Source organism: Perna viridis, chromosome 3 (assembly GCF_037379345.1).
Source record: "Perna viridis isolate PV_CMFRI_1.1 ecotype Kerala chromosome 3, ASM3737934v1, whole genome shotgun sequence".
In the NCBI taxonomy this organism is placed as follows: Eukaryota; Metazoa; Mollusca; class Bivalvia; order Mytilida; family Mytilidae; genus Perna; species Perna viridis.
Window position 1 is genome coordinate 42387195 of NC_142447.1, and position 17225 is coordinate 42404419.

A 17225-nucleotide genomic window follows, 5' to 3' on the forward strand; every position below is an offset into this window, starting at 1 on the left:
TTTATGCAGGAGTATTACTTGCTTTAGGTTACCTGAATATAGATATGCTCATCATAAATAGTCAAGATAATAATTTTATTGAACTGATATCCTACAAATTCATGAAAACAAAATGCATTTCCAAATTTGGTAAAGATTAACCATAAATGCAAAAAACCAGAGCTACCATAAAAAATCAGGTTCAAAAGTTGGCTAATTCACCTTAAAAGTGTTACCTGCATTGGGGTACTACTTTTTCAGCTGGTAAAGACCACTTGCTGAATATCCAACTTTACTTGAAAAACTGGCTTACTAGGTCTCAGTATCGTATTAATTTTCCGATAGACTTCTATAGTGAAGTGCATATTTTTAGGATTTTTTAAAAAATATGTAAATTGATTCAATAAAACTTTCACTTATGTAGCATTTCTAAGGACATGTGAAAAAATAATTTCCCGCAAAGAAAATAGGGTGAGTCCACGAAGATCGGACAGAAAATTAGTCTCGAACTATAAATAGCCATTTTCCCTACTTTCACTTTCGTTTTGCACTCACCAAACCAACCTTTTCAGTGGAACATTTTTATGATATTATGTTAGATTTTCTTTTAAAAAAGTTCTTCATCTTACAGTGTGATGTTTGCTCTATTTTATAAGTCATTGTTCATATCTTTTGACAAAATATTAGTTTGTAGAGAGGCAAAAAGAAAATGCACTATATTTTTATAGCATCCATGTTTTGACGTACACCCACTCAGGGATATGCAATACGATACTGGTACCTATTAGTAATAAACATTTCAATATAATCCTAAAAGTTGTTGTTTTTCTGCTAGAGCATTCATTTTCATACTGAAAATTCAGAATATCATTGCCCTGCTACAAACATGAGTTTTCTATTACAATTCTTATATAGGTACCCTCTTCCAGGCATAAGACTAATATCTCAATGTTAGCCAGAAAATATTACTTTTGATAAAAAGCTGCTGCATTAATCAAACTAAGCAACTTTGTGGTTTATTCTGACATGGTAGATACATGAGCTGTACTATGAGTTCCAAATCATTATTTAATCCCCACTTGTGAGTTCCATATATGGAAATATTGATATCCGAACCTCCTTTTTTGTCTTTAACTCAAGGGAGCCTCTTGTTTAAAGTAAAGTATAATGACCGGTACAACCAACTGTTTTAAACTATAGATATGGTCATTTCAATTATAATGAATCCAGAAAAAATTATACCAATATCATAGTTTTAAAAAAATATAGCTTTTCATATGCAGAAAATACAGATTTTAAGCCATTTTTATACCCCATGCAGATACAAATGGATCTAAATATGACAGGAAAAGGACATTTTCTTTAAAACAGATAGCTATGATGCAAGAAATATAGTTTACTAGTATGAATATTATAATAACAATTGTCTGCTTTAGATACTTTTTGAAAAAATTCAGTTTTTATATGAAAAAATACAATTATTTTTCTTGCCGCATTAGAATCTGTCCATTTGAACCACTAAAAAAAGTCCACTAAAAAATTGGCTGATGACTTTTGTGACATTTCTGTGTTTAAATCAACCACACAGTTATATGGCAACTCATTTTAGCTATTTATTTGAAAGAAAAACAAAAAATTAAAAAAATATTCATTTTTTCATATATAAGAGGCAATGTATGGAAAATGACTATTTTCAAGTCCTAACCACATACTTAAAATGTGTTGTAACTTGAAAACTATCCTTTATGCAGGAGTATTACTTGCTTTAGGTTACCTGAATATAGATATGCTCATCATAAATAGTCAAGATAATAATTTTATTGAACTGATATCCTACAAATTCATGAAAACAAAATGCATTTCCAAATTTGGTAAAGATTAACCATAAATGCAAAAAACCAGAGCTACCATAAAAAATCAGGTTCAAAAGTTGGCTAATTCACCTTAAAAGTGTTACCTGCATTGGGGTACTACTTTTTCAGCTGGTAAAGACCACTTGCTGAATATCCAACTTTACTTGAAAAACTGGCTTACTAGGTCTCAGTATCGTATTAATTTTCCGATAGACTTCTATAGTGAAGTGCATATTTTTAGGATTTTTTAAAAAATATGTAAATTGATTCAATAAAACTTTCACTTATGTAGCATTTCTAAGGACATGTGAAAAAATAATTTCCCGCAAAGAAAATAGGGTGAGTCCACGAAGATCGGACAGAAAATTAGTCTCGAACTATAAATAGCCATTTTCCCTACTTTCACTTTCGTTTTGCACTCACCAAACCAACCTTTTCAGTGGAACATTTTTATGATATTATGTTAGATTTTCTTTTAAAAAAGTTCTTCATCTTACAGTGTGATGTTTGCTCTATTTTATAAGTCATTGTTCATATCTTTTGACAAAATATTAGTTTGTAGAGAGGCAAAAAGAAAATGCACTATATTTTTATAGCATCCATGTTTTGACGTACACCCACTCAGGGATATGCAATACGATACTGGTACCTATTAGTAATAAACATTTCAATATAATCCTAAAAGTTGTTGTTTTTCTGCTAGAGCATTCATTTTCATACTGAAAATTCAGAATATCATTGCCCTGCTACAAACATGAGTTTTCTATTACAATTCTTATATAGGTACCCTCTTCCAGGCATAAGACTAATATCTCAATGTTAGCCAGAAAATATTACTTTTGATAAAAAGCTGCTGCATTAATCAAACTAAGCAACTTTGTGGTTTATTCTGACATGGTAGATACATGAGCTGTACTATGAGTTCCAAATCATTATTTAATCCCCACTTGTGAGTTCCATATATGGAAATATTGATATCCGAACCTCCTTTTTTGTCTTTAACTCAAGGGAGCCTCTTGTTTAAAGTAAAGTATAATGACCGGTACAACCAACTGTTTTAAACTATAGATATGGTCATTTCAATTATAATGAATCCAGAAAAAATTATACCAATATCATAGTTTTAAAAAAATATAGCTTTTCATATGCAGAAAATACAGATTTTAAGCCATTTTTATACCCCATGCAGATACAAATGGATCTAAATATGACAGGAAAAGGACATTTTCTTTAAAACAGATAGCTATGATGCAAGAAATATAGTTTACTAGTATGAATATTATAATAACAATTGTCTGCTTTAGATACTTTTTGAAAAAATTCAGTTTTTATATGAAAAAATACAATTATTTTTCTTGCCGCATTAGAATCTGTCCATTTGAACCACTAAAAAAAGTCCACTAAAAAATTGGCTGATGACTTTTGTGACATTTCTGTGTTTAAATCAACCACACAGTTATATGGCAACTCATTTTAGCTATTTATTTGAAAGAAAAACAAAAAATTAAAAAAATATTCATTTTTTCATATATAAGAGGCAATGTATGGAAAATGACTATTTTCAAGTCCTAACCACATACTTAAAATGTGTTGTAACTTGAAAACTATCCTTTATGCAGGAGTATTACTTGCTTTAGGTTACCTGAATATAGATATGCTCATCATAAATAGTCAAGATAATAATTTTATTGAACTGATATCCTACAAATTCATGAAAACAAAATGCATTTCCAAATTTGGTAAAGATTAACCATAAATGCAAAAAACCAGAGCTACCATAAAAAATCAGGTTCAAAAGTTGGCTAATTCACCTTAAAAGTGTTACCTGCATTGGGGTACTACTTTTTCAGCTGGTAAAGACCACTTGCTGAATATCCAACTTTACTTGAAAAACTGGCTTACTAGGTCTCAGTATCGTATTAATTTTCCGATAGACTTCTATAGTGAAGTGCATATTTTTAGGATTTTTTAAAAAATATGTAAATTGATTCAATAAAACTTTCACTTATGTAGCATTTCTAAGGACATGTGAAAAAATAATTTCCCGCAAAGAAAATAGGGTGAGTCCACGAAGATCGGACAGAAAATTAGTCTCGAACTATAAATAGCCATTTTCCCTACTTTCACTTTCGTTTTGCACTCACCAAACCAACCTTTTCAGTGGAACATTTTTATGATATTATGTTAGATTTTCTTTTAAAAAAGTTCTTCATCTTACAGTGTGATGTTTGCTCTATTTTATAAGTCATTGTTCATATCTTTTGACAAAATATTAGTTTGTAGAGAGGCAAAAAGAAAATGCACTATATTTTTATAGCATCCATGTTTTGACGTACACCCACTCAGGGATATGCAATACGATACTGGTACCTATTAGTAATAAACATTTCAATATAATCCTAAAAGTTGTTGTTTTTCTGCTAGAGCATTCATTTTCATACTGAAAATTCAGAATATCATTGCCCTGCTACAAACATGAGTTTTCTATTACAATTCTTATATAGGTACCCTCTTCCAGGCATAAGACTAATATCTCAATGTTAGCCAGAAAATATTACTTTTGATAAAAAGCTGCTGCATTAATCAAACTAAGCAACTTTGTGGTTTATTCTGACATGGTAGATACATGAGCTGTACTATGAGTTCCAAATCATTATTTAATCCCCACTTGTGAGTTCCATATATGGAAATATTGATATCCGAACCTCCTTTTTTGTCTTTAACTCAAGGGAGCCTCTTGTTTAAAGTAAAGTATAATGACCGGTACAACCAACTGTTTTAAACTATAGATATGGTCATTTCAATTATAATGAATCCAGAAAAAATTATACCAATATCATAGTTTTAAAAAAATATAGCTTTTCATATGCAGAAAATACAGATTTTAAGCCATTTTTATACCCCATGCAGATACAAATGGATCTAAATATGACAGGAAAAGGACATTTTCTTTAAAACAGATAGCTATGATGCAAGAAATATAGTTTACTAGTATGAATATTATAATAACAATTGTCTGCTTTAGATACTTTTTGAAAAAATTCAGTTTTTATATGAAAAAATACAATTATTTTTCTTGCCGCATTAGAATCTGTCCATTTGAACCACTAAAAAAAGTCCACTAAAAAATTGGCTGATGACTTTTGTGACATTTCTGTGTTTAAATCAACCACACAGTTATATGGCAACTCATTTTAGCTATTTATTTGAAAGAAAAACAAAAAATTAAAAAAATATTCATTTTTTCATATATAAGAGGCAATGTATGGAAAATGACTATTTTCAAGTCCTAACCACATACTTAAAATGTGTTGTAACTTGAAAACTATCCTTTATGCAGGAGTATTACTTGCTTTAGGTTACCTGAATATAGATATGCTCATCATAAATAGTCAAGATAATAATTTTATTGAACTGATATCCTACAAATTCATGAAAACAAAATGCATTTCCAAATTTGGTAAAGATTAACCATAAATGCAAAAAACCAGAGCTACCATAAAAAATCAGGTTCAAAAGTTGGCTAATTCACCTTAAAAGTGTTACCTGCATTGGGGTACTACTTTTTCAGCTGGTAAAGACCACTTGCTGAATATCCAACTTTACTTGAAAAACTGGCTTACTAGGTCTCAGTATCGTATTAATTTTCCGATAGACTTCTATAGTGAAGTGCATATTTTTAGGATTTTTTAAAAAATATGTAAATTGATTCAATAAAACTTTCACTTATGTAGCATTTCTAAGGACATGTGAAAAAATAATTTCCCGCAAAGAAAATAGGGTGAGTCCACGAAGATCGGACAGAAAATTAGTCTCGAACTATAAATAGCCATTTTCCCTACTTTCACTTTCGTTTTGCACTCACCAAACCAACCTTTTCAGTGGAACATTTTTATGATATTATGTTAGATTTTCTTTTAAAAAAGTTCTTCATCTTACAGTGTGATGTTTGCTCTATTTTATAAGTCATTGTTCATATCTTTTGACAAAATATTAGTTTGTAGAGAGGCAAAAAGAAAATGCACTATATTTTTATAGCATCCATGTTTTGACGTACACCCACTCAGGGATATGCAATACGATACTGGTACCTATTAGTAATAAACATTTCAATATAATCCTAAAAGTTGTTGTTTTTCTGCTAGAGCATTCATTTTCATACTGAAAATTCAGAATATCATTGCCCTGCTACAAACATGAGTTTTCTATTACAATTCTTATATAGGTACCCTCTTCCAGGCATAAGACTAATATCTCAATGTTAGCCAGAAAATATTACTTTTGATAAAAAGCTGCTGCATTAATCAAACTAAGCAACTTTGTGGTTTATTCTGACATGGTAGATACATGAGCTGTACTATGAGTTCCAAATCATTATTTAATCCCCACTTGTGAGTTCCATATATGGAAATATTGATATCCGAACCTCCTTTTTTGTCTTTAACTCAAGGGAGCCTCTTGTTTAAAGTAAAGTATAATGACCGGTACAACCAACTGTTTTAAACTATAGATATGGTCATTTCAATTATAATGAATCCAGAAAAAATTATACCAATATCATAGTTTTAAAAAAATATAGCTTTTCATATGCAGAAAATACAGATTTTAAGCCATTTTTATACCCCATGCAGATACAAATGGATCTAAATATGACAGGAAAAGGACATTTTCTTTAAAACAGATAGCTATGATGCAAGAAATATAGTTTACTAGTATGAATATTATAATAACAATTGTCTGCTTTAGATACTTTTTGAAAAAATTCAGTTTTTATATGAAAAAATACAATTATTTTTCTTGCCGCATTAGAATCTGTCCATTTGAACCACTAAAAAAAGTCCACTAAAAAATTGGCTGATGACTTTTGTGACATTTCTGTGTTTAAATCAACCACACAGTTATATGGCAACTCATTTTAGCTATTTATTTGAAAGAAAAACAAAAAATTAAAAAAATATTCATTTTTTCATATATAAGAGGCAATGTATGGAAAATGACTATTTTCAAGTCCTAACCACATACTTAAAATGTGTTGTAACTTGAAAACTATCCTTTATGCAGGAGTATTACTTGCTTTAGGTTACCTGAATATAGATATGCTCATCATAAATAGTCAAGATAATAATTTTATTGAACTGATATCCTACAAATTCATGAAAACAAAATGCATTTCCAAATTTGGTAAAGATTAACCATAAATGCAAAAAACCAGAGCTACCATAAAAAATCAGGTTCAAAAGTTGGCTAATTCACCTTAAAAGTGTTACCTGCATTGGGGTACTACTTTTTCAGCTGGTAAAGACCACTTGCTGAATATCCAACTTTACTTGAAAAACTGGCTTACTAGGTCTCAGTATCGTATTAATTTTCCGATAGACTTCTATAGTGAAGTGCATATTTTTAGGATTTTTTAAAAAATATGTAAATTGATTCAATAAAACTTTCACTTATGTAGCATTTCTAAGGACATGTGAAAAAATAATTTCCCGCAAAGAAAATAGGGTGAGTCCACGAAGATCGGACAGAAAATTAGTCTCGAACTATAAATAGCCATTTTCCCTACTTTCACTTTCGTTTTGCACTCACCAAACCAACCTTTTCAGTGGAACATTTTTATGATATTATGTTAGATTTTCTTTTAAAAAAGTTCTTCATCTTACAGTGTGATGTTTGCTCTATTTTATAAGTCATTGTTCATATCTTTTGACAAAATATTAGTTTGTAGAGAGGCAAAAAGAAAATGCACTATATTTTTATAGCATCCATGTTTTGACGTACACCCACTCAGGGATATGCAATACGATACTGGTACCTATTAGTAATAAACATTTCAATATAATCCTAAAAGTTGTTGTTTTTCTGCTAGAGCATTCATTTTCATACTGAAAATTCAGAATATCATTGCCCTGCTACAAACATGAGTTTTCTATTACAATTCTTATATAGGTACCCTCTTCCAGGCATAAGACTAATATCTCAATGTTAGCCAGAAAATATTACTTTTGATAAAAAGCTGCTGCATTAATCAAACTAAGCAACTTTGTGGTTTATTCTGACATGGTAGATACATGAGCTGTACTATGAGTTCCAAATCATTATTTAATCCCCACTTGTGAGTTCCATATATGGAAATATTGATATCCGAACCTCCTTTTTTGTCTTTAACTCAAGGGAGCCTCTTGTTTAAAGTAAAGTATAATGACCGGTACAACCAACTGTTTTAAACTATAGATATGGTCATTTCAATTATAATGAATCCAGAAAAAATTATACCAATATCATAGTTTTAAAAAAATATAGCTTTTCATATGCAGAAAATACAGATTTTAAGCCATTTTTATACCCCATGCAGATACAAATGGATCTAAATATGACAGGAAAAGGACATTTTCTTTAAAACAGATAGCTATGATGCAAGAAATATAGTTTACTAGTATGAATATTATAATAACAATTGTCTGCTTTAGATACTTTTTGAAAAAATTCAGTTTTTATATGAAAAAATACAATTATTTTTCTTGCCGCATTAGAATCTGTCCATTTGAACCACTAAAAAAAGTCCACTAAAAAATTGGCTGATGACTTTTGTGACATTTCTGTGTTTAAATCAACCACACAGTTATATGGCAACTCATTTTAGCTATTTATTTGAAAGAAAAACAAAAAATTAAAAAAATATTCATTTTTTCATATATAAGAGGCAATGTATGGAAAATGACTATTTTCAAGTCCTAACCACATACTTAAAATGTGTTGTAACTTGAAAACTATCCTTTATGCAGGAGTATTACTTGCTTTAGGTTACCTGAATATAGATATGCTCATCATAAATAGTCAAGATAATAATTTTATTGAACTGATATCCTACAAATTCATGAAAACAAAATGCATTTCCAAATTTGGTAAAGATTAACCATAAATGCAAAAAACCAGAGCTACCATAAAAAATCAGGTTCAAAAGTTGGCTAATTCACCTTAAAAGTGTTACCTGCATTGGGGTACTACTTTTTCAGCTGGTAAAGACCACTTGCTGAATATCCAACTTTACTTGAAAAACTGGCTTACTAGGTCTCAGTATCGTATTAATTTTCCGATAGACTTCTATAGTGAAGTGCATATTTTTAGGATTTTTTAAAAAATATGTAAATTGATTCAATAAAACTTTCACTTATGTAGCATTTCTAAGGACATGTGAAAAAATAATTTCCCGCAAAGAAAATAGGGTGAGTCCACGAAGATCGGACAGAAAATTAGTCTCGAACTATAAATAGCCATTTTCCCTACTTTCACTTTCGTTTTGCACTCACCAAACCAACCTTTTCAGTGGAACATTTTTATGATATTATGTTAGATTTTCTTTTAAAAAAGTTCTTCATCTTACAGTGTGATGTTTGCTCTATTTTATAAGTCATTGTTCATATCTTTTGACAAAATATTAGTTTGTAGAGAGGCAAAAAGAAAATGCACTATATTTTTATAGCATCCATGTTTTGACGTACACCCACTCAGGGATATGCAATACGATACTGGTACCTATTAGTAATAAACATTTCAATATAATCCTAAAAGTTGTTGTTTTTCTGCTAGAGCATTCATTTTCATACTGAAAATTCAGAATATCATTGCCCTGCTACAAACATGAGTTTTCTATTACAATTCTTATATAGGTACCCTCTTCCAGGCATAAGACTAATATCTCAATGTTAGCCAGAAAATATTACTTTTGATAAAAAGCTGCTGCATTAATCAAACTAAGCAACTTTGTGGTTTATTCTGACATGGTAGATACATGAGCTGTACTATGAGTTCCAAATCATTATTTAATCCCCACTTGTGAGTTCCATATATGGAAATATTGATATCCGAACCTCCTTTTTTGTCTTTAACTCAAGGGAGCCTCTTGTTTAAAGTAAAGTATAATGACCGGTACAACCAACTGTTTTAAACTATAGATATGGTCATTTCAATTATAATGAATCCAGAAAAAATTATACCAATATCATAGTTTTAAAAAAATATAGCTTTTCATATGCAGAAAATACAGATTTTAAGCCATTTTTATACCCCATGCAGATACAAATGGATCTAAATATGACAGGAAAAGGACATTTTCTTTAAAACAGATAGCTATGATGCAAGAAATATAGTTTACTAGTATGAATATTATAATAACAATTGTCTGCTTTAGATACTTTTTGAAAAAATTCAGTTTTTATATGAAAAAATACAATTATTTTTCTTGCCGCATTAGAATCTGTCCATTTGAACCACTAAAAAAAGTCCACTAAAAAATTGGCTGATGACTTTTGTGACATTTCTGTGTTTAAATCAACCACACAGTTATATGGCAACTCATTTTAGCTATTTATTTGAAAGAAAAACAAAAAATTAAAAAAATATTCATTTTTTCATATATAAGAGGCAATGTATGGAAAATGACTATTTTCAAGTCCTAACCACATACTTAAAATGTGTTGTAACTTGAAAACTATCCTTTATGCAGGAGTATTACTTGCTTTAGGTTACCTGAATATAGATATGCTCATCATAAATAGTCAAGATAATAATTTTATTGAACTGATATCCTACAAATTCATGAAAACAAAATGCATTTCCAAATTTGGTAAAGATTAACCATAAATGCAAAAAACCAGAGCTACCATAAAAAATCAGGTTCAAAAGTTGGCTAATTCACCTTAAAAGTGTTACCTGCATTGGGGTACTACTTTTTCAGCTGGTAAAGACCACTTGCTGAATATCCAACTTTACTTGAAAAACTGGCTTACTAGGTCTCAGTATCGTATTAATTTTCCGATAGACTTCTATAGTGAAGTGCATATTTTTAGGATTTTTTAAAAAATATGTAAATTGATTCAATAAAACTTTCACTTATGTAGCATTTCTAAGGACATGTGAAAAAATAATTTCCCGCAAAGAAAATAGGGTGAGTCCACGAAGATCGGACAGAAAATTAGTCTCGAACTATAAATAGCCATTTTCCCTACTTTCACTTTCGTTTTGCACTCACCAAACCAACCTTTTCAGTGGAACATTTTTATGATATTATGTTAGATTTTCTTTTAAAAAAGTTCTTCATCTTACAGTGTGATGTTTGCTCTATTTTATAAGTCATTGTTCATATCTTTTGACAAAATATTAGTTTGTAGAGAGGCAAAAAGAAAATGCACTATATTTTTATAGCATCCATGTTTTGACGTACACCCACTCAGGGATATGCAATACGATACTGGTACCTATTAGTAATAAACATTTCAATATAATCCTAAAAGTTGTTGTTTTTCTGCTAGAGCATTCATTTTCATACTGAAAATTCAGAATATCATTGCCCTGCTACAAACATGAGTTTTCTATTACAATTCTTATATAGGTACCCTCTTCCAGGCATAAGACTAATATCTCAATGTTAGCCAGAAAATATTACTTTTGATAAAAAGCTGCTGCATTAATCAAACTAAGCAACTTTGTGGTTTATTCTGACATGGTAGATACATGAGCTGTACTATGAGTTCCAAATCATTATTTAATCCCCACTTGTGAGTTCCATATATGGAAATATTGATATCCGAACCTCCTTTTTTGTCTTTAACTCAAGGGAGCCTCTTGTTTAAAGTAAAGTATAATGACCGGTACAACCAACTGTTTTAAACTATAGATATGGTCATTTCAATTATAATGAATCCAGAAAAAATTATACCAATATCATAGTTTTAAAAAAATATAGCTTTTCATATGCAGAAAATACAGATTTTAAGCCATTTTTATACCCCATGCAGATACAAATGGATCTAAATATGACAGGAAAAGGACATTTTCTTTAAAACAGATAGCTATGATGCAAGAAATATAGTTTACTAGTATGAATATTATAATAACAATTGTCTGCTTTAGATACTTTTTGAAAAAATTCAGTTTTTATATGAAAAAATACAATTATTTTTCTTGCCGCATTAGAATCTGTCCATTTGAACCACTAAAAAAAGTCCACTAAAAAATTGGCTGATGACTTTTGTGACATTTCTGTGTTTAAATCAACCACACAGTTATATGGCAACTCATTTTAGCTATTTATTTGAAAGAAAAACAAAAAATTAAAAAAATATTCATTTTTTCATATATAAGAGGCAATGTATGGAAAATGACTATTTTCAAGTCCTAACCACATACTTAAAATGTGTTGTAACTTGAAAACTATCCTTTATGCAGGAGTATTACTTGCTTTAGGTTACCTGAATATAGATATGCTCATCATAAATAGTCAAGATAATAATTTTATTGAACTGATATCCTACAAATTCATGAAAACAAAATGCATTTCCAAATTTGGTAAAGATTAACCATAAATGCAAAAAACCAGAGCTACCATAAAAAATCAGGTTCAAAAGTTGGCTAATTCACCTTAAAAGTGTTACCTGCATTGGGGTACTACTTTTTCAGCTGGTAAAGACCACTTGCTGAATATCCAACTTTACTTGAAAAACTGGCTTACTAGGTCTCAGTATCGTATTAATTTTCCGATAGACTTCTATAGTGAAGTGCATATTTTTAGGATTTTTTAAAAAATATGTAAATTGATTCAATAAAACTTTCACTTATGTAGCATTTCTAAGGACATGTGAAAAAATAATTTCCCGCAAAGAAAATAGGGTGAGTCCACGAAGATCGGACAGAAAATTAGTCTCGAACTATAAATAGCCATTTTCCCTACTTTCACTTTCGTTTTGCACTCACCAAACCAACCTTTTCAGTGGAACATTTTTATGATATTATGTTAGATTTTCTTTTAAAAAAGTTCTTCATCTTACAGTGTGATGTTTGCTCTATTTTATAAGTCATTGTTCATATCTTTTGACAAAATATTAGTTTGTAGAGAGGCAAAAAGAAAATGCACTATATTTTTATAGCATCCATGTTTTGACGTACACCCACTCAGGGATATGCAATACGATACTGGTACCAAAACGGTAAACATACTAACAGGTAAGTCTATTTTCGCCACAAAATTACAAAACTGGACTTTGGATGTTTTTAAGGTCAGTTAGAAATCTGTCACAATAACAAGAAAGACAGCTCTGGCTCGAAAACAGAACGGTTAAAAAAACACAGGTTGAATGTATAAGGTTTTACAAGCATCAAAGTATACATTTTCTTTACGTATACCTTAAAGCATCTAGATACTAGTTTTTTTTTATACTTTCAACTTTCATATTTTCAGCCTAGAGGGGTGTTAATATAATAATGGGTAATATTTTTTTGGGGTATAATTTGTAAAAAGTAAAAAAGTATTTATCAAAATGGAAAAAGAAAAAAAACGTCCGATTATTATGGGGGGGGGGGGTTACCTGATCGCGCCTGTCGACGCCAGTTTAAGTCTCTACTTTATTCAACCGTTTTAACAACCATTCTGTGTAACAATCTGGCAATGAGTGGCACATCATTTTTCTATATTTGATTTTGTTTTGCCTCAAATATATTCAATAGATCTAGAAAACATCCGATTTATAGCTTTTTAAATTTATCCTGAAGCACCAGTGACGTAGACAGTTTTTTTACTGCTTATTCACAGGCATTTGGGTCCAAGAATTTTTTTTTTTTCGTAAACAAAAATCGAAAAAAAAATCGAAGATTCATCGTTTTTAACCGTTTTTAACAAGACAGTAGTTCTGACAAAAATTAGACAATTTTTCATAAGAACTTGCTAATAACGGTTAAAAACAATGAATTTTCGATTTAAAAATAATTAAAATTAAAAAAAAATCTGTACCCAAGTGCCTGTGTGCTTATATAGGGCAAAAGTACTGCGAAATTTTCCCACCATTTTCCAACAGTGCTTTTCAACTGTGACATATCAATATCTTAAAAGGGCAAACTGTACAAATACTTTGGTGGAGTGGTTATTTCTGGAGGTATATATACTTGGACAATGCAATTGAACCTCTGCGGTGTCACACCTTATACACATTTTGCCTGAATCTTAAACAGATAAATATTTAAGATTTCTATTTTAAAACCCTACGATTCATATGATTTAAAACCCAGAAGAATTTTATAATTCTCATCGAGAAATCCACCATATTGGTTTCAAAGCGTCGATTGTTGACAAATACTGTTCATAGGATTTTTCAGTTTCTATGTTATTAAAAAGGTAATTTGTCGCAAATTTAAAAAACAAACAAATATTTGGTAAGAACAATAATCTTCGAAAGAAATTTAGCCATAAAATTTGACGTTAAACTAGATATTTGGCCAAATAATGGCTAAATACCAACAACCGAGAAAAGTGTCTTTGTAAGGCACATACCACTTTCCTCTTGGGAGAAAGATTACTGCTTAAATGGCTGAGAAAAACATTTTAAGTTTATGAATAATTTTGTTTTTAATCTCTTAATCTCAGCACTCCGCCACCCCCTTACCCCGCTAATAAAATGGTTGGTGCCTAACATGAAGACATGTAAACATGGATCAACATTGCACCCGTTGCTGTTGATTACAATGTCATCGGATTTCTACAAATGAAGAATTGTTGGTATAGGTGGGAATATATGCTTGGCACAGATTTTATAATTCATGCTATTCATGGGTAATTTTTAAATTCACAAATGGAATAAACTATCTTGATGAAACCACCGCAGTTTTGAAATGAACCGCCACTAATAATAAAGATAGTTTCACGAAGTATCTTGATGCGTTTTGTAAGTACTTTAATTGATGCTGAATGTCGAAACTTAAATGTATTTTTTTTATCTTATAACATCTATTTGACAACTAAAAGCAGTATCTATGTATATAAATACTTTTCCAAACTGTCTAGTTCCTCTCTTAATTCATCAAGATTGAAACAAATGTCAAGATGAAACCATCGCAGTCTTGATATGAAGCACCAGTCATAGATTTTTCTTACGCATGAAACACAGGTGATTGCTCTCACTATCAAATATGCGTCTTGTTTTTGTCTGCAAGACGTATTAATCCAATTTTTATCATCGTAGGTGGATGTAGAATATACTAACAGTAATAAGACTTATTCTGCCGCCACACTCTCAAAGAAAAGTTGAAAAGTTTTCAATGAGAAGCATAAATACGCTTTCGGTTTCTCTACAAAAATGACGATTGTGATGTTCCGTCCCTGCACTGGATTAAAAAATTCAACAAGAACCGATAAAGAATCCACACAAAAAAAAACTCTTCATCACTTAATCCGTGAAATGTACTACTAAGTCTCTTTTGAAAATATGAACTTCCATTTTAACAACTGTCAAAGAGGATCTTCAGTCTTACCCTTTGTACCACGACACATGTTGCATTCCCGTAGTAGTATCCTGAATAAAAAATCACAACATTTTCTGGAAACTCCCAATGCTATATTATTATCGGAATGTAACATCATCAACACAATCGGAACTCCTCAGTCTTTCTAGTTACACCGAAACAAAAAAAAAAAAAAACCCAAAAATACGTTATTTTAGTGTAAGAGCGGAAATGGCCAAGTAGTTCCGATTCAGCATCAAAATTAACTTTTTTTCTACTCTTTATACTACTATTCCCCATGTTCAGCTGAAATCACGACTCAAAAGCATACGTCGTTGTAATGCTGAAAAGATAGAACACATAGATACAAGTACGTTATACTAGGTAGAGATTCAATTCACACTCTAAATATACCGAAATATATGTCAGAATGCTGGAATCTTTCATCAAAAACATATTTGTCAAGTGTGGTGACCGTTTTTTTTTTAACAGACGGTCGGCATTCCAATGAGAACAAATTGTGCTCCTCCACTGACTGACTTGATATTCACTTTTAAGAGGCTGACTTGAGAGAAGAAACATTGTTAAACCAGATCATTTGGTCGGAGTTTCGGATTTATAAAAGACGTTTTATATTTAAACAATTGGGATAATATATTTTTGCATATTTCATATTTGGGAATATTTTATGTTAGACATCCTAGATTCAGGGATTGACCTCATACAATTCGACTTCTGGAACTGGTTTATTTTGCTATAAGGTTAAAGGCATCCCCACAAAAGATTCATGACCGTCTTCTTGAACTCGAGGTTCTTATGGTGTATCCATCTACACCTTGAGAAAAGATTTGTTCACCGTGTTATAGTTTCTTTAATTCCACGGCTACTTGACTTTTGTTTCATTGTATGTTTTTTAGGGGATTGGTTATTTCATGTTATTTGCTGTGTTTACTTTAATTGTCTATGGTAATTTTTGGTTTATGTTCTTTTTTATTACCTTTCGAATCATGGTTCTCTCGTTTCTGTATAGTTTCGTTTTTTTTACCCTTTGACCTTAAAGACGCTCTTCCATGGAAACGCAAGTCACCTGATCGCAATTCTGTTCTCCGATTGACCAAATACTGTTAAAAAAAAGAGGAGTTCGGAAAAAATGTATCGAAAATTGAAATTGCGTGCCATTTGTTATTTCCTGAATGAAATGTAGAAAATTATAACTAAAAACAACAAATTTTACTGCGTCGGCTATCTTCTTATAAAGATGGTACTTGTTAAGTTGGTATCCTCGATACACTGACGCGACTTTAACGACACAGGTTAAGTCATGATCATTATTATCTTCAGAAATAACTTTAGTGTACATAGCGTACGTGTGTGATTTTAGTGGTTTCAAATCTACGTGTAGCTTGAAACATTTAAATAAATAACTACTGTGGTAGGGTAAGTGATTTCTTGTACTCGCGAATAAATGTTATAAACTTTTCAAATGTGCATATTTTAATTACTAAGCTTTTAATCATTATTTCATGTCAACAATGATTAAAAGGCGACTGTAAACAAGCCTTTGCCACTGAAAAATCGTGCATAAAACATGCTGAACAATATTTATAGAGGAAGTAGGAGATAAAGACTTACCTCAGTAGTCAAAAGGCGTCCGTAATATTACAAATCAGGCGCGTAGCTGAGGCCAAATTGAAGTGTAGGCAAAATTACGGCAGGGGGTCTGGGGGAGATAGCGTTTTAGAGCATCATTTATGCCTCTCCTGGATGTATTTTATCTAAAAAAAATTGGCAAAATTAAGTGCAGGCAAAAGCTTTTTTGCCTAACGGCAGCTACGCGCCTGCAAATGATCTTTTTATATTTCTCATCACTCAGAGTATTCACAATGATTCACGAAAATGTCTTAGTAATTAACGGAACACTCACAACGACTTTACTCTTTAAAAATTATAGTAATTTGAAATTTTCGCTTAGAAATCATAAAGCAAAATAAAATTTAAAAAAGATAGATTAATAAATATATCAAAATATGCAACTATATCCTGCTATAGGTCTATTAATTATGCTTTCTTAAGTATGCAATCAAGACCATAAAACGTTGTGATATAATAAACACTTTATGGTTAAAA

General features: G+C 30.7%; 1 protein-coding gene across 5 annotated transcripts in view; it reads left to right on the top strand.

Moving 5' to 3' along the window:
• Window positions 1-17225, top strand: part of LOC148622336 (hydroxylysine kinase-like) — a 104165-nt gene that overhangs the window by 67099 nt on the left and 19841 nt on the right. Inside the window, exon 1 of one of the 5 annotated variants that reach the window (XM_088572179.1) lies at window positions 12769-12830. The exons of 1 other annotated variant lie outside the window; for it this stretch is intronic. The gene's annotated coding sequence lies outside the window, so the exon portion shown is untranslated. Of the gene's footprint in view, window positions 1-12768; window positions 12831-13735; window positions 13757-13893; window positions 13996-16445; window positions 16536-17225 lie in introns of those variants that run through there. 3 more of the 5 variants (XM_088572180.1, XM_088572174.1, XM_088572177.1) reach the window with 3 other exon arrangements.